At 46.5% G+C, this 15,340-nt stretch overlaps 5 non-coding genes across 5 annotated transcripts; 2 read left to right on the forward strand and 3 right to left on the reverse strand.

Annotated features, from left to right (window-relative positions):
* Nucleotides 1-3,845: 3,845 nt before the first annotated feature.
* Nucleotides 3,846-3,918, forward strand: TRNAR-CCU (transfer RNA arginine (anticodon CCU)). Its single transcript has one exon. It is a non-coding gene; the product is annotated as a tRNA-Arg (tRNA).
* Nucleotides 3,919-4,501: 583 nt separating this feature from the next.
* TRNAA-AGC (transfer RNA alanine (anticodon AGC)) lies at nt 4,502-4,574 on the reverse strand. Its single transcript has one exon. It is a non-coding gene; the product is annotated as a tRNA-Ala (tRNA).
* Nucleotides 4,575-11,734: 7,160 nt separating this feature from the next.
* Nucleotides 11,735-11,807, reverse strand: TRNAA-AGC (transfer RNA alanine (anticodon AGC)). Its single transcript has one exon. It is a non-coding gene; the product is annotated as a tRNA-Ala (tRNA).
* A 693-nt stretch (nt 11,808-12,500) lies between these two features.
* TRNAR-CCU (transfer RNA arginine (anticodon CCU)) lies at nt 12,501-12,573 on the forward strand. The gene has a single exon. It is a non-coding gene; the product is annotated as a tRNA-Arg (tRNA).
* Nucleotides 12,574-13,156: 583 nt separating this feature from the next.
* Nucleotides 13,157-13,229, reverse strand: TRNAA-AGC (transfer RNA alanine (anticodon AGC)). Its single transcript has one exon. It is a non-coding gene; the product is annotated as a tRNA-Ala (tRNA).
* Between the last annotated feature and the right edge of the window lie 2,111 nt (nt 13,230-15,340).

Here is a 15,340-nt window from a genome sequence, read left to right on the forward strand (position 1 = left end):
GTTTAGAAACTGATATTCACCCCATGACCACTGGTACCCGGGAATTCGATTCATCATATTGGCAGCAGACGTGTCAACCTTGTTGCACTACATAGGTGATAAAATGATATACTATTGACGGAATAGTGTGATGCGACGGGATGAGTACCCGAGATAGGAAATCTGCTCCATTTGCATGTTTTGTTGGCTTGTGCAGTATGTCAAAATGATAGCCCTGTAGATGCAAGCCCCACCTGGCAATGTGTGGATGCATGCAAGTCATTGCTTTGCCATAGATGGTAGTCAGAGCTTGATGGTCAGGGTTGACCACAAATTGTTTTTCAAACAGGAACAGATGATAATGTTTGTACCCCCATGCAATGGATAGACTTTTCTGCTTGTGCATAGGCCTGTTCTGTCTGCGTGCGGCTTCACCTGGCATATGAAGCAATGCATCTGTGAGAGGCGGAATCACCTGAGTGTTGTGCCCGAATCACTCCTAGGCCTACTGGACTCGCATCGACTGTGACCATCGTGTGACTGTTGGGATTGAGGGACAACATGCAGACAGATGATACTATGGGATGGCATATTTTCTCAAACACTGACATTTTCGTGACCACATGAATTCATGATTTTTCTTGACTAGATGTTGTAGGGGTGTGCTGATGGATGCAAAATCTTGATTGTAGTGCGTGCACTAGCTGGCCAGGCCCAGGAAGGAGCGTAGTTGTGTGACACAGGATGGATGTGGTGTAGACGTTAAAGCCTTTTTTTTGACTGGGTCTTGTGTAATGCTTTTAGCTAACAAACAATTTCACAGAGTGTTTACTGAATTCACATTTTTTTGCGCTTCCGGGTGAGGTGTGCTTCTTCCAGGGCCATGCACACTGTGGAGCGTTATCATGAGATTTTTGGGACGTGCCAAATACCAGGATATTCTCACTGTTGTGTATGCAGTTTGAGATATGTCAGATTACTTTCTGTATTTCTTCTTGAAAAATCTCAACTGCTGAGGATATTCGAAACTAAGATGCCTGGAGCAGTGAAATAGTCATAGGCGTATTGGGAAGGTTATGAAGTATCTGGATTCCGGGCTAAGTTCAAGTTGAAGATATCCCTTGTTTAAATCGAGTCTAGACAATATTGTGGCTCAATTTTCAAGGTGTATCATTTCCGCTGCATTGTGGGATGGTGTCTTTCTTTTTATAATTTAGTTTGGTGCTCTTATATCTACACAAAGTTGACTGCGTTAATCTGAATCTTTTGTTGGCACAGGGATGATGGGGAGGTCCATGGTCTGGGACGATGCTAATAACGAGCTTAGTTTGCCTTCGATTTGACATTGTGTGTTGATCGAGATACCCTGTTGTGCTGTCGGTTTGATGGATTGAATCATGTGTTGATTGACATGACAGTTTAAATTTGTTTTAACTTCCCCATGTTTTAAAATAACATCACGTCTTTTTTCGTGCATTGTCTATCTGATGGCTTGCCATCGACTGGTATACACCGTGCAGCAGCACCATCTGTAGTGCATTCATGCCAACCCTCCTGATTTATGGCGGAGACTGTTTTTTTCTATCCAAAATATTGCTCTTTTTTTTTACTGTCTTCCTCCTAAAATAATTCTACCCCAATGCAATCCAATCAGAATATTCAGTTCTCCCGATTTTATTGACAAAATCTCCCTCCCACGTGCTCCATGTGTGGCAGTGCTGTTTTAAAACTTAGAATGCAACCACAGCTAGCATCTATCTGGATGATGTGTTGTGTTGGTGTGCAGTAGCAATGTTGGACTGTGCTCAATTGCTGTGGCATTTCACCTGCGGAATGATGCATCCAATTTACTCAATGAGAGCGGCCTGGTCTTGAGAGCATGTATTTTTCTGCTTGCTCTGTGTGCATAGCGGGGCTAACCCCTACTCCTTGGCCCCTTACATCATATCAGTAACATGCATAAAATTTCCTGCTTGCCCCAATGATAGAGTCGGAGATATTCTGAAAGTTGGAAACATATATAACATTTTATTGGAAAAAACATATGGTCGCATAATTTGGAATCATCTTATGGGGGCGCCCCCCCCACCCCCACCCCTGCTCAGGTCTTATGACTGCCTGGCACCAACCATGGTCCTTAGCCGGGTGGCTCTGCCAATCCCGCCTTACAAAGTCCCATGTCCAAAAGACTGTGAGCCATCTCACACCATTCCGTTCTTGCGAGAACGGCCTGCCCTGGATTCCACTGCTGCCAGGGCTAGATGAGAGGTCTTGCGCTCTCCACCCCTGGCTATTTAAGCCCCCGAAGGTGCAGGCCGTTTCCGGCTGGACCCTCTGGGGGCACCCTGACTGCCTCCTCCCTAGAGGAGGCGAGTCCACGCAGGGGGCAGCCAGAGGGGCGGCCCGCTATGTGAGCTGCGTCTCTAGCGCCCCCTGCGTGGGCTGGCGCATCTGCCTATCTTTTAAGTGAGGGAGGCCATCTTTGAGACGTTGGAGGATTTCGCTTTGGATCTTGTCTTGGGAACTCTACGTGTTGAGTTTCTTCTCCCTTGATGGTGTCATGTTTGTTTGAGGTGCTCAGCACCGATCTAAAATTATCCTCTCTCCAACAGGCGTGCAGGATTGCCCGAATGCCGGGCAAAGTCTTTCACTAGGGAAGTCATACCCATGTCAGGCTGTTCTTTTAGCACTTGTTTCCTGTGTTTCATCAGCAGTAGAGATTTGATGTAAAGGCAGGGGGGGGTTACTTAAAATAGTTGAGCGCCCTCTAATGCAAGAGAGGTCACGTGAGGTGCGCAACCTACCTACATTTCGACAGGGTGATGGGTGGTGGCAGGGCAGAGGGGTGGGGGCTGACTCTTCAAATGTTGGGAGAGGTGCTAACTTCAGAGATGGTGGCGGAGGGGCAAAAGATCTGTTACTATTCTGGTGCATAAGCAATGTTAAAATCTGTACTTAAAATCTGACTTTTTGGGATAGTAGAAAATGGACGGAAGACTTTTGGGATGATAGTAAGCACCCTGAAGCAAGCAGCGCATGCCTCATTTGGGAGAATTTGAGTTTTGAATAAAATAGTCAAATGGAAGAAAAAGTGTCTTGCTGGAGAATGCGGGCATCGATCCCGCTACCTCACGCATGCTAAGCGAGCGCTCTACCATCTGAGCTAATTCCCCTCCTCCACGAAGGCTCTCGATACACTGCTTCAGAGCTGAAGCACAGTCTCCGGCTCACACTTGCTTGCTGTCCAGGGACCTGTAGTGCATAAAGCCCTTTCTCTTCATCTGCCGCAGGGGAAATCACAATCTCACCCCTTTGCCCAAAACAAAATACCTTCAGTGGAGCTACAAGTAAAGCTGCAGATGGCCATCCATTGCAACGAGGATTGGCCAACCAGGTATTAATAGCAGAGTGACTCCACTGCCACGCCCTTTCACGCTGGACCTGCGCTTGTGATCAAGAGGCTGCACGCCAGTCCCATAGACCCGAGAGCCCAATTGAAAAGGTGCTTGCTTCTCACTTTATTTCTCTCGCTATTTCTTGCTGTTTTAGGCCGCTGACACGCCGCCTGCAGCCAAAGGACCAGCGCTGGAGTGCCCTTTGTCATTTTTACCAGCTGGCCATATTTTACAATCGAGCGTCAGAATACCAAACAGGTAAGAGTTAGGTCTGGGAATTGAGTCCACTTTCCATCGTGTGTCCCATAAAGCGGAAGTGTCCAGCCGAGTGCAAGCAGGTGCCTTTTGCCCGCGTGTGCTGGGACACTGCAGCTTTGGACGTGAGCCAACTTGCCCTTTTCAGTGGGCCAGTACCTGTGACTCCAGTGAGAGAAGAGGAAAAGAAAGAACTTTCCCCTTCTCTGTCGAGTGGCCCCAGTGGCCTAATGGATAAGGCACTGGCCTCCTAAGCCAGGGATTGTGGGTTCGAGTCCCATCTGGGGTGGTTCGTGGCATTTTGTTCACACTTCTGCTAAAGCATGCAAAAGGTTTTTGCGGTAGTAGGGGGAGGGCGCAGGCTAGTACTTTGCTGGGCGCTGTGAAGTCCAGAACGTGCTCTGCTGGTAGCAGACTTTAAATGCCGGGAGACTGCAGAGTGTAGCAACCCCTCATGTCAGCGAAGAGACACAGATGAGTGGTAAGAAAGACAGGGAAAATATGCTTTCTGGAATCTGAGCTCCTGCAGACAGGGCTCACTCTTCTGCCAGCTCCGACCTGCTCCGATGAAAACGAAATAAAAGAGCAAAGGCTGCGCACTTTGAACCAATTATTCGAAGCATCGTATTGAAATGAAATAAAAGGTTAACAGCCCTGGGTGGCATCAAAGTGGAATTTCCTGAATATGTCACCAATGCCATGCAATGCGCCTGTTGCCGGCCCTCGCGCGGATGACTCTTTGGGATAGCAGAAAGTGGACGGAAGACTTTTAGGATGATAGTAAAAAAAACCCAGAAGCGAGCACATGCCTTTATTTGCGACGATTGGTGAGTTTTGAATAAAATAGTGAAAATGAAGAAAAAGCGTCTTGCTGGAGAATGCGGGCATCGATCCCGCTACCTCTCGCATGCTAAGCGAGCGCTCTACCATCTGAGCTAATTCCCCTTCCTGTCAAGAGGCACCTAGTTTCTCTTCCTGGTTGTCGAATAGCACATTACTCTGTGAACTCACAGATGACAGTTGACTGCACTGAGGTCTTCATAGGAGCACATGTAGCCCTTTTCTAAGTATCCCCTTCCACAGACAGGAAGTGCCTGTGCACGTCACACAAGGCAATGCTGCAGCCAGTCCTCTGCTAGTTGCACTGCACTGCCACGACTATAAATCCCATGTGTTCTATTTTGGAAGCACTGCCGAAGCGGACCGACAATCGGGGCAAATAAAACCTAACGTGGAAGAAAGACTTCAAGCGGAAAAAGTTGCTCCATATCTATAAGGAGTGTGAGACAATGTTTAAGGCGATCCTTGAAATATATTGATATCAATGCCTTCTAATGATTCGTATGCTGTTTTCTCTTTTCCCAAATGATAAACGCACCGTGTTTATCCTTATTATGGTCAAATGCGTTCTCCGTAGCCGTTCACACCAGAATTGCTAAGGAAAGTAAAAAAGGATAAAAGAAGAAAAAGTACACATTGTATCGGGCACTGCCACAATGGTACAAACCTGCACATTGGACCTAGGCACATTGGTGGCGGCAGAGGGCACAATCCCGGACAAAAAAAAGTTTTTTGGGGTTGCAGGGGTGTCCCCCGCATGTTCCATGTAATAATGTCTCTGCAAAAAACAGCAATTTTCCAGGGACTTATTTGCATGGCAGCATTTTTGCGGGGACATTATCACATGGAACCGATAACAGTGCCTGTGGCAACTGCCTATACCCAAGTCAAGCCTGTTGGCTTTTCCATTGCTTGTTTTAACACTTCAGTGCAAGGAACATATATAAATCAAGTGGTTAAGACATTTTTATTACACCAGTATTGCATTTACAGCTGAAGTTAAACCATTAACTGTCAGCAGACCGCTTACAAATAGCACTGACAGGCCACAGTTTGATGTTAATGCTGGAAAGAGCAAAGAGATCCCAGAAGGATGTGTTTTGGGTGGGGAGGGGCAAGTAATGGGTGGAAATGGCCCCAGTGATTAGCATGGCCATGGGTAGAAAATGGTTGGGTAGATAACTAATGAACATCCAGAAGCTGTGTCCTTCCTGTCATGTCATCATCCTCCAGGCTTTAACAAAATTGAATAGTTTTTAGGTGGCGCATATTGAAAAAGGACAGGAAGAAAAGGGGGAAGGCAGTAAATAATTGAGTGGATGCAAAAAGAGAGGGTAATGGTAACTTGACTACTCTCCTGCACATGCCATTGTGCATTCAGACGAAGTACACACATATCCCGGGGTACAGGTTTCTCTCCAAGTCCACAATCCCCCACCACAGCAGATGTTCCAGTCTAGCAGTCGTTGGTAAAAGGGAATTGTCTTTGTTTAATGTCCTCGGTCTGTGTCCTCAGCAATTTCATTGCTCAACATTCCCTTGTTTTTATTTCCCAGTATGCTCCCATGGCCCCAGGCGTGGCCATTTCTTTGTCCTATAGTGTGTGCCTATGGGGCGGCATATCTATACAAAACCCGAAGGCATCCAAAGCAATGCCGGGACTGGTGATCTCAAACACTCCATCGGAGTACGTACCTTACTTGAGGGGCCCTTTGCCCTATTAACACCATAAATAGTCTGCAATTAACACATCACGGTTTGGTAAAACTATCCAAAGGGCAGCTCAAGAGACCAATGTGTTTCTACCCCAACACCTCAGTGGTCATTTCTGTTGGTATGTTAAGTCTGTCCACTCACTGACCATTTGTGTCCAAATCTCACCAGGGTCTATGCTATCCCTGAGGCCGAAACACTTCACCTCTTTAAGGACTTTGCTCATTAATCAATGAGCCATACAAACATTGCATATCAGCACAATAGTGGCATGAAAGGGGCCTCCCTCTACAATACTTAAATGATTTACTTTTTACAAGAATATAGGTGAGGAATTCGACCAAACGCATGATGAGTGTGGGCTCCCCTGGACTTTTTTTGACATTTTTAATTAAATGGATGATGGCACACTGACCTCAGGAAAATGTGTTGGGCTAATCCACAAACATTTCCGTATGCTCACATCACAACAAACTCATAGAGCTGTGTATTCTGGGTTGGACACTGCCTACAGGCACAGTCTGCCATGTCATATTTAGTTGCAATGTGACAGCAGAGGACTGCGCAATATCATCGTAAGGCAGGGGGAGGCTAAACTTCCCCCAGCCATGGTCAACCTGCTTAACTGACAAAGGCTCCCTGCTCTTTTGTTAGGCCCTGCAGCTTACGGCAGCAATTTACATACCCACAGGGGGGTACATCAAACAGGCCACATGGGGCCTGGATGCAGAGAATAACAAAGGAGACAGGAAACTCAACAACCTTTCACATGTAAATGGGTCACCCTGAAGCCAGCTCCCTCCTCTCAGTATCGATGTCAGTGAACGGTCGTGTCTGGTTCTTTTATTGCAGTAGGCCACCCCCGATATGGGGACCCCATTCATAAGGTATGAGAATGTAGTTTGTTGCAAGAGCCAGAGAATCTGGTCTCTCAGCATCTTCAATAGCGAAATGCCGCTTTAACAGGAACCACACAGGGAGGACATTTAAATAAAGAGACAGCAGACAGGCAAATGGGTGGGACTTAGTATCACAAGGGAGTGAGCCCAGAGCTCTTTCTGTTGAGAGGAGGTTTTCGCCATATTTGTTCAGGAACACCCCTTGTTCCTGTTTTCACCCCTTTACCTTTTCCTGTTGCAAATCACTATGCTGATGACTTCACGCATACTGAAAATTGTTAGTAGGGACCCCAGGGTTGGCTCGCTAAATTACGCTTAACCTACACCAATCACTGCGGCCCACTTAGCTTTAAAAGAGGATCAGAGACCCTCTTTAGCAGATCTGAAGACTACATAAGAAGTAGCAAGAAAAACTCATCCTTGGATCCTGGCTGAAGGTACAGGCTGCCTTACATCTTCCGCCAGTGAAGGAATGCCAGGAATTTCCAAAGAGGGAAACAATATCCCTCCTCTTAACTTCTCCTATGGAACAGGGGAAGAAAAGAACTCGGAGGACTCTCCAGCCGCTCCAGAACCGGTACCCAGCCAACACACATCATGCCCTGCTAGGCCTTTCAGCAAGATCCATGGACAAGAAGTGCCAGATGTGAACAAAAGGACAAGGTAGCACACTCCTTAGCTGTGGGTCATCCACCTTAAAGGACGACACAAGTCCATTGAATAAGCTGGGAGAAGTGCAACGACAAGCATCAATCGCCACCCGCCTTGAAGGATATTTTTTCGAACCACTCAAGTTCCTTGATTCACAACCAACTTCAACAGTGACCATTGTCAAGTCGCAGTTGCTGAAAGAAACCTGAGACGTCTCGACAAGGACTTCAGAACTGCTGATCAGCACAGAGACAATGATTCCTGAACCGGAGTTCCTGTGTAGGACAGCCTGCATACGTTCATCAAGCTTTGCTGACTGAACCGTCCTGCCGCCTGATACCGGCAGCTGACTCCCATCTCAAACTCTGTCACAGAAGCCTGTGAAGTGTCCTGAAGCCGCTTCGACCCTGTGGAGCAACAAGAACAGCTACAGCAAAAGGTACATTCTGGTTCTATCCCCCCTGGTCCTGCCCATAAGGCCCCTTGAGACATTTTAAGATCCTTTTCTCCCCTTCTGCTGAAGCCAAGAAACCTTAATAAACTATTGCGGTTATTAACCATACCGACTACCCTCCTGTCAGTATCCAGAGTATATCCCTTTTCCTTCTTTGAAACTGTCTGTCCTCTGCATTCCTTTACAGTGTGGGTTGTATTTAGTAGTGTTATTTTACTGTCTGTTGTGCTAATAATAAAGCAGATATTTGTAATCAACTTTGACTGGACACTCCCTTTATCATTGGGTAATAATTGTATTTTTGCTGTGTTGCAACTAACCAATGATCCACAATGTTTAGAGGAGATAAGCCTGCTGTTCCATCCACGTTACCAAAATTAAACAAGGCGGTTTATAATTTTAATTGTATACTTGCTTATTCCAATCTGTTCGGATCCATTCTGGTGTATCTATCAGAGGTGTGGGCTGATTGATGGTTTAGAAACTGATATTCACCCCATGACCACTGGTACCCGGGAATTCGATTCATCATATTGGCAGCAGACGTGTCAACCTTGTTGCACTACATAGGTGATAAAATGATATACTATTGACGGAATAGTGTGATGCGACGGGATGAGTACCCGAGATAGGAAATCTGCTCCATTTGCATGTTTTGTTGGCTTGTGCAGTATGTCAAAATGATAGCCCTGTAGATGCAAGCCCCACCTGGCAATGTGTGGATGCATGCAAGTCATTGCTTTGCCATAGATGGTAGTCAGAGCTTGATGGTCAGGGTTGACCACAAATTGTTTTTCAAACAGGAACAGATGATAATGTTTGTACCCCCATGCAATGGATAGACTTTTCTGCTTGTGCATAGGCCTGTTCTGTCTGCGTGCGGCTTCACCTGGCATATGAAGCAATGCATCTGTGAGAGGCGGAATCACCTGAGTGTTGTGCCCGAATCACTCCTAGGCCTACTGGACTCGCATCGACTGTGACCATCGTGTGACTGTTGGGATTGAGGGACAACATGCAGACAGATGATACTATGGGATGGCATATTTTCTCAAACACTGACATTTTCGTGACCACATGAATTCATGATTTTTCTTGACTAGATGTTGTAGGGGTGTGCTGATGGATGCAAAATCTTGATTGTAGTGCGTGCACTAGCTGGCCAGGCCCAGGAAGGAGCGTAGTTGTGTGACACAGGATGGATGTGGTGTAGACGTTAAAGCCTTTTTTTTGACTGGGTCTTGTGTAATGCTTTTAGCTAACAAACAATTTCACAGAGTGTTTACTGAATTCACATTTTTTTGCGCTTCCGGGTGAGGTGTGCTTCTTCCAGGGCCATGCACACTGTGGAGCGTTATCATGAGATTTTTGGGACGTGCCAAATACCAGGATATTCTCACTGTTGTGTATGCAGTTTGAGATATGTCAGATTACTTTCTGTATTTCTTCTTGAAAAATCTCAACTGCTGAGGATATTCGAAACTAAGATGCCTGGAGCAGTGAAATAGTCATAGGCGTATTGGGAAGGTTATGACGTATCTGGATTCCGGGCTAAGTTCAAGTTGAAGATATCCCTTGTTTAAATCGAGTCTAGACAATATTGTGGCTCAATTTTCAAGGTGTATCATTTCCGCTGCATTGTGGGATGGTGTCTTTCTTTTTATAATTTAGTTTGGTGCTCTTATATCTACACAAAGTTGACTGCGTTAATCTGAATCTTTTGTTGGCACAGGGATGATGGGGAGGTCCATGGTCTGGGACGATGCTAATAACGAGCTTAGTTTGCCTTCGATTTGACATTGTGTGTTGATCGAGATACCCTGTTGTGCTGTCGGTTTGATGGATTGAATCATGTGTTGATTGACATGACAGTTTAAATTTGTTTTAACTTCCCCATGTTTTAAAATAACATCACGTCTTTTTTCGTGCATTGTTTATCTGATGGCTTGCCATCGACTGGTATACACCGTGCAGCAGCACCATCTGTAGTGCATTCATGCCAACCCTCCTGATTTATGGCGGAGACTGTTTTTTTCTATCCAAAATATTGCTCTTTTTTTTCACTGTCTTCCTCCTAAAATAATTCTACCCCAATGCAATCCAATCAGAATATTCAGTTCTCCCGATTTTATTGACAAAATCTCCCTCCCACGTGCTCCATGTGTGGCAGTGCTGTTTTAAAACTTAGAATGCAACCACAGCTAGCATCTATCTGGATGATGTGTTGTGTTGGTGTGCAGTAGCAATGTTGGACTGTGCTCAATTGCTGTGGCATTTCACCTGCGGAATGATGCATCCAATTTACTCAATGAGAGCGGCCTGGTCTTGAGAGCATGTATTTTTCTGCTTGCTCTGTGTGCATAGCGGGGCTAACCCCTACTCCTTGGCCCCTTACATCATATCAGTAACATGCATAAAATTTCCTGCTTGCCCCAATGATAGAGTCGGAGATATTCTGAAAGTTGGAAACATATATAACATTTTATTGGAAAAAACATATGGTCGCATAATTTGGAATCATCTTATGGGGGCGCCCCCCCCACCCCTGCTCAGGTCTTATGACTGCCTGGCACCAACCATGGTCCTTAGCCGGGTGGCTCTGCCAATCCCGCCTTACAAAGTCCCATGTCCAAAAGACTGTGAGCCATCTCACACCATTCCGTTCTTGCGAGAACGGCCTGCCCTGGATTCCACTGCTGCCAGGGCTAGATGAGAGGTCTTGCGCTCTCCACCCCTGGCTATTTAAGCCCCCGAAGGTGCAGGCCGTTTCCGGCTGGACCCTCTGGGGGCACCCTGACTGCCTCCTCCCTAGAGGAGGCGAGTCCACGCAGGGGGCAGCCAGAGGGGCGGCCCGCTATGTGAGCTGCGTCTCTAGCGCCCCCTGCGTGGGCTGGCGCATCTGCCTATCTTTTAAGTGAGGGAGGCCATCTTTGAGACGTTGGAGGATTTCGCTTTGGATCTTGTCTTGGGAACTCTACGTGTTGAGTTTCTTCTCCCTTGATGGTGTCATGTTTGTTTGAGGTGCTCAGCACCGATCTAAAATTATCCTCTCTCCAACAGGCGTGCAGGATTGCCCGAATGCCGGGCAAAGTCTTTCACTAGGGAAGTCATACCCATGTCAGGCTGTTCTTTTAGCACTTGTTTCCTGTGTTTCATCAGCAGTAGAGATTTGATGTAAAGGCAGGGGGGGGTTACTTAAAATAGTTGAGCGCCCTCTAATGCAAGAGAGGTCACGTGAGGTGCGCAACCTACCTACATTTCGACAGGGTGATGGGTGGTGGCAGGGCAGAGGGGTGGGGGCTGACTCTTCAAATGTTGGGAGAGGTGCTAACTTCAGAGATGGTGGCGGAGGGGCAAAAGATCTGTTACTATTCTGGTGCATAAGCAATGTTAAAATCTGTACTTAAAATCTGACTTTTTGGGATAGTAGAAAATGGACGGAAGACTTTTGGGATGATAGTAAGCACCCTGAAGCAAGCAGCGCATGCCTCATTTGGGAGGATTTGAGTTTTGAATAAAATAGTCAAATGGAAGAAAAAGTGTCTTGCTGGAGAATGCGGGCATCGATCCCGCTACCTCTCGCATGCTAAGCGAGCGCTCTACCATCTGAGCTAATTCCCCTCCTCCACGAAGGCTCTCGATACACTGCTTCAGAGCTGAAGCACAGTCTCCTGCTCACACTTGCTTGCTGTCCAGGGACCTGTAGTGCATAAAGCCCTTTCTCTTCATCTGCCGCAGGGGAAATCACAATCTCACCCCTTTGCCCAAAACAAAATACCTTCAGTGGAGCTACAAGTAAAGCTGCAGATGGCCATCCATTGCAATGAGGATTGGCCAACCAGGTATTAATAGCAGAGTGACTCCACTCCCACGCCCTTTCACGCTGGACCTGCGCTTGTGATCAAGAGGCTGCACACCAGTCCCAGAGACCCGAGAGCCCAATTGAAAAGGTGCTTGCTTCTCACTTTATTTCTCTCGCTATTTCTTGCTGTTTTAGGCCGCTGACACGCCGCCTGCAGCCAAAGGACCAGCGCTGGAGTGCCCTTTGTCATTTTTACCAGCTGGCCATATTTTACAATCGAGCGTCAGAATACCAAACAGGTAAGAGTTAGGTCTGGGAATTGAGTCCACTTTCCATCGTGTGTCCCATAAAGCGGAAGTGTCCAGCCGAGTGCAAGCAGGTGCCTTTTGCCCGCGTGTGCTGGGACACTGCAGCTTTGGACGTGAGCCAACTTGCCCTTTTCAGTGGGCCAGTACCCGTGACTCCAGTGAGAGAAGAGGAAAAGAAAGAACTTTCCCCTTCTCTGTCGAGTGGCCCCAGTGGCCTAATGGATAAGGCACTGGCCTCCTAAGCCAGGGATTGTGGGTTCGAGTCCCATCTGGGGTGGTTCGTGGCATTTTGTTCACACTTCTGCTAAAGCATGCAAAAGGTTTTTGCGGTAGTAGGGGGAGGGCGCAGGCTAGTACTTTGCTGGGCGCTGTGAAGTCCAGAACGTGCTCTGCTGGTAGCAGACTTTAAATGCCGGGAGACTGCAGAGTGTAGCAACCCCTCATGTCAGCGAAGAGACACAGATGAGTGGTAAGAAAGACAGGGAAAATATGCTTTCTGGAATCTGAGCTCCTGCAGACAGGGCTCACTCTTCTGCCAGCTCCGACCTGCTCCGATGAAAACGAAATAAAAGAGCAAAGGCTGCGCACTTTGAACCAATTATTCGAAGCATCGTATTGAAATGAAATAAAAGGTTAACAGCCCTGGGTGGCATCAAAGTGGAATTTCCTGAATATGTCACCAATGCCATGCAATGCGCCTGTTGCCGGCCCTCGCGCGGATGACTCTTTGGGATAGCAGAAAGTGGACGGAAGACTTTTAGGATGATAGTAAAAAAAACCCAGAAGCGAGCACATGCCTTTATTTGCGACGATTGGTGAGTTTTGAATAAAATAGTGAAAATGAAGAAGAAGCGTCTTGCTGGAGAATGCGGGCATCGATCCCGCTACCTCTCGCATGCTAAGCGAGCGCTCTACCATCTGAGCTAATTCCCCTTCCTGTTAAGAGGCACCTAGTTTCTCTTCCTGGTTGTCGAATAGCACATTACTCTGTGAACTCACAGATGACAGTTGACTGCACTGAGGTCTTCATAGGAGCACATGTAGCCCTTTTCTAAGTATCCCCTTCCACAGACAGGAAGTGCCTGTGCACGTCACACAAGGCAATGCTGCAGCCAGTCCTCTGCTAGTTGCACTGCACTGCCACGACTATAAATCCCATGTGTTCTATTTTGGAAGCACTGCCGAAGCGGACCGACAATCGGGGCAAATAAAACCTAACGTGGAAGAAAGACTTCAAGCGGAAAAAGTTGCTCCATATCTATAAGGAGTGTGAGACAATGTTTAAGGCGATCCTTGAAATATATTGATATCAATGCCTTCTAATGATTCGTATGCTGTTTTCTCTTTTCCCAAATGATAAACGCACCGTGTTTATCCTTATTATGGTCAAATGCGTTCTCCGTAGCCGTTCACACCAGAATTGCTAAGGAAAGTAAAAAAGGATAAAAGAAGAAAAAGTACACATTGTATCGGGCACTGCCACAATGGTACAAACCTGCACATTGGACCTAGGCACATTGGTGGCGGCAGAGGGCACAATCCCGGACAAAAAAAAGTTTTTTGGGGTTGCAGGGGTGTCCCCCGCATGTTCCATGTAATAATGTCTCTGCAAAAAACAGCAATTTTCCAGGGACTTATTTGCATGGCAGCATTTTTGCGGGGACATTATCACATGGAACCGATAACAGTGCCTGTGGCAACTGCCTATACCCAAGTCAAGCCTGTTGGCTTTTCCATTGCTTGTTTTAACACTTCAGTGCAAGGAACATATATAAATCAAGTGGTTAAGACATTTTTATTACACCAGTATTGCATTTACAGCTGAAGTTAAACCATTAACTGTCAGCAGACCGCTTACAAATAGCACTGACAGGCCACAGTTTGATGTTAATGCTGGAAAGAGCAAAGAGATCCCAGAAGGATGTGTTTTGGGTGGGGAGGGGCAAGTAATGGGTGGAAATGGCCCCAGTGATTAGCATGGCCATGGGTAGAAAATGGTTGGGTAGATAACTAATGAACATCCAGAAGCTGTGTCCTTCCTGTCATGTCATCATCCTCCAGGCTTTAACAAAATTGAATAGTTTTTAGGTGGCGCATATTGAAAAAGGACAGGAAGAAAAGGGGGAAGGCAGTAAATAATTGAGTGGATGCAAAAAGAGAGGGTAATGGTAACTTGACTACTCTCCTGCACATGCCACTGTGCATTCAGACGAAGTACACACATATCCCGGGGTACAGGTTTCTCTCCAAGTCCACAATCCCCCACCACAGCAGATGTTCCAGTCTAGCAGTCGTTGGTAAAAGGGAATTGTCTTTGTTTAATGTCCTCGGTCTGTGTCCTCAGCAATTTCATTGCTCAACATTCCCTTGTTTTTATTTCCCAGTATGCTCCCATGGCCCCAGGCGTGGCCATTTCTTTGTCCTATAGTGTGTGCCTATGGGGCGGCATATCTATACAAAACCCGAAGGCATCCAAAGCAATGCCGGGACTGGTGATCTCAAACACTCCATCGGAGTACGTACCTTACTTAAGGGGCCCTTTGCCCTATTAACACCATAAATAGTCTGCAATTAACACATCACGGTTTGGTAAAACTATCCAAAGGGCAGCTCAAGAGACCAATGTGTTTCTACCCCAACACCTCAGTGGTCATTTCTGTTGGTATGTTAAGTCTGTCCACTCACTGACCATTTGTGTCCAAATCTCACCAGGGTCTATGCTATCCCTGAGGCCGAAACACTTCACCTCTTTAAGGACTTTGCTCATTAATCAATGAGCCATACAAACATTGCATATCAGCACAATAGTGGCATGAAAGGGGCCTCCCTCTACAATACTTAAATGATTTACTTTTTACAAGAATATAGGTGAGGAATTCGACCAAACGCATGATGAGTGTGGGCTCCCCTGGACTTTTTTTGACATTTTTAATTAAATGGATGATGGCACACTGACCTCAGGAAAATGTGTTGGGCTAATCCACAAACATTTCCGTATGCTCACATCACAACAAACTCATAGAGCTGTGTATTCTGGGTTGGAC

The sequence above is a fragment of the Ambystoma mexicanum genome, chromosome 5q, assembly GCF_040938575.1.
Source record: "Ambystoma mexicanum isolate Mex_15411 chromosome 5q, UKY_AmexF1_1, whole genome shotgun sequence".
In the NCBI taxonomy this organism is placed as follows: domain Eukaryota; kingdom Metazoa; phylum Chordata; class Amphibia; order Caudata; family Ambystomatidae; genus Ambystoma; species Ambystoma mexicanum.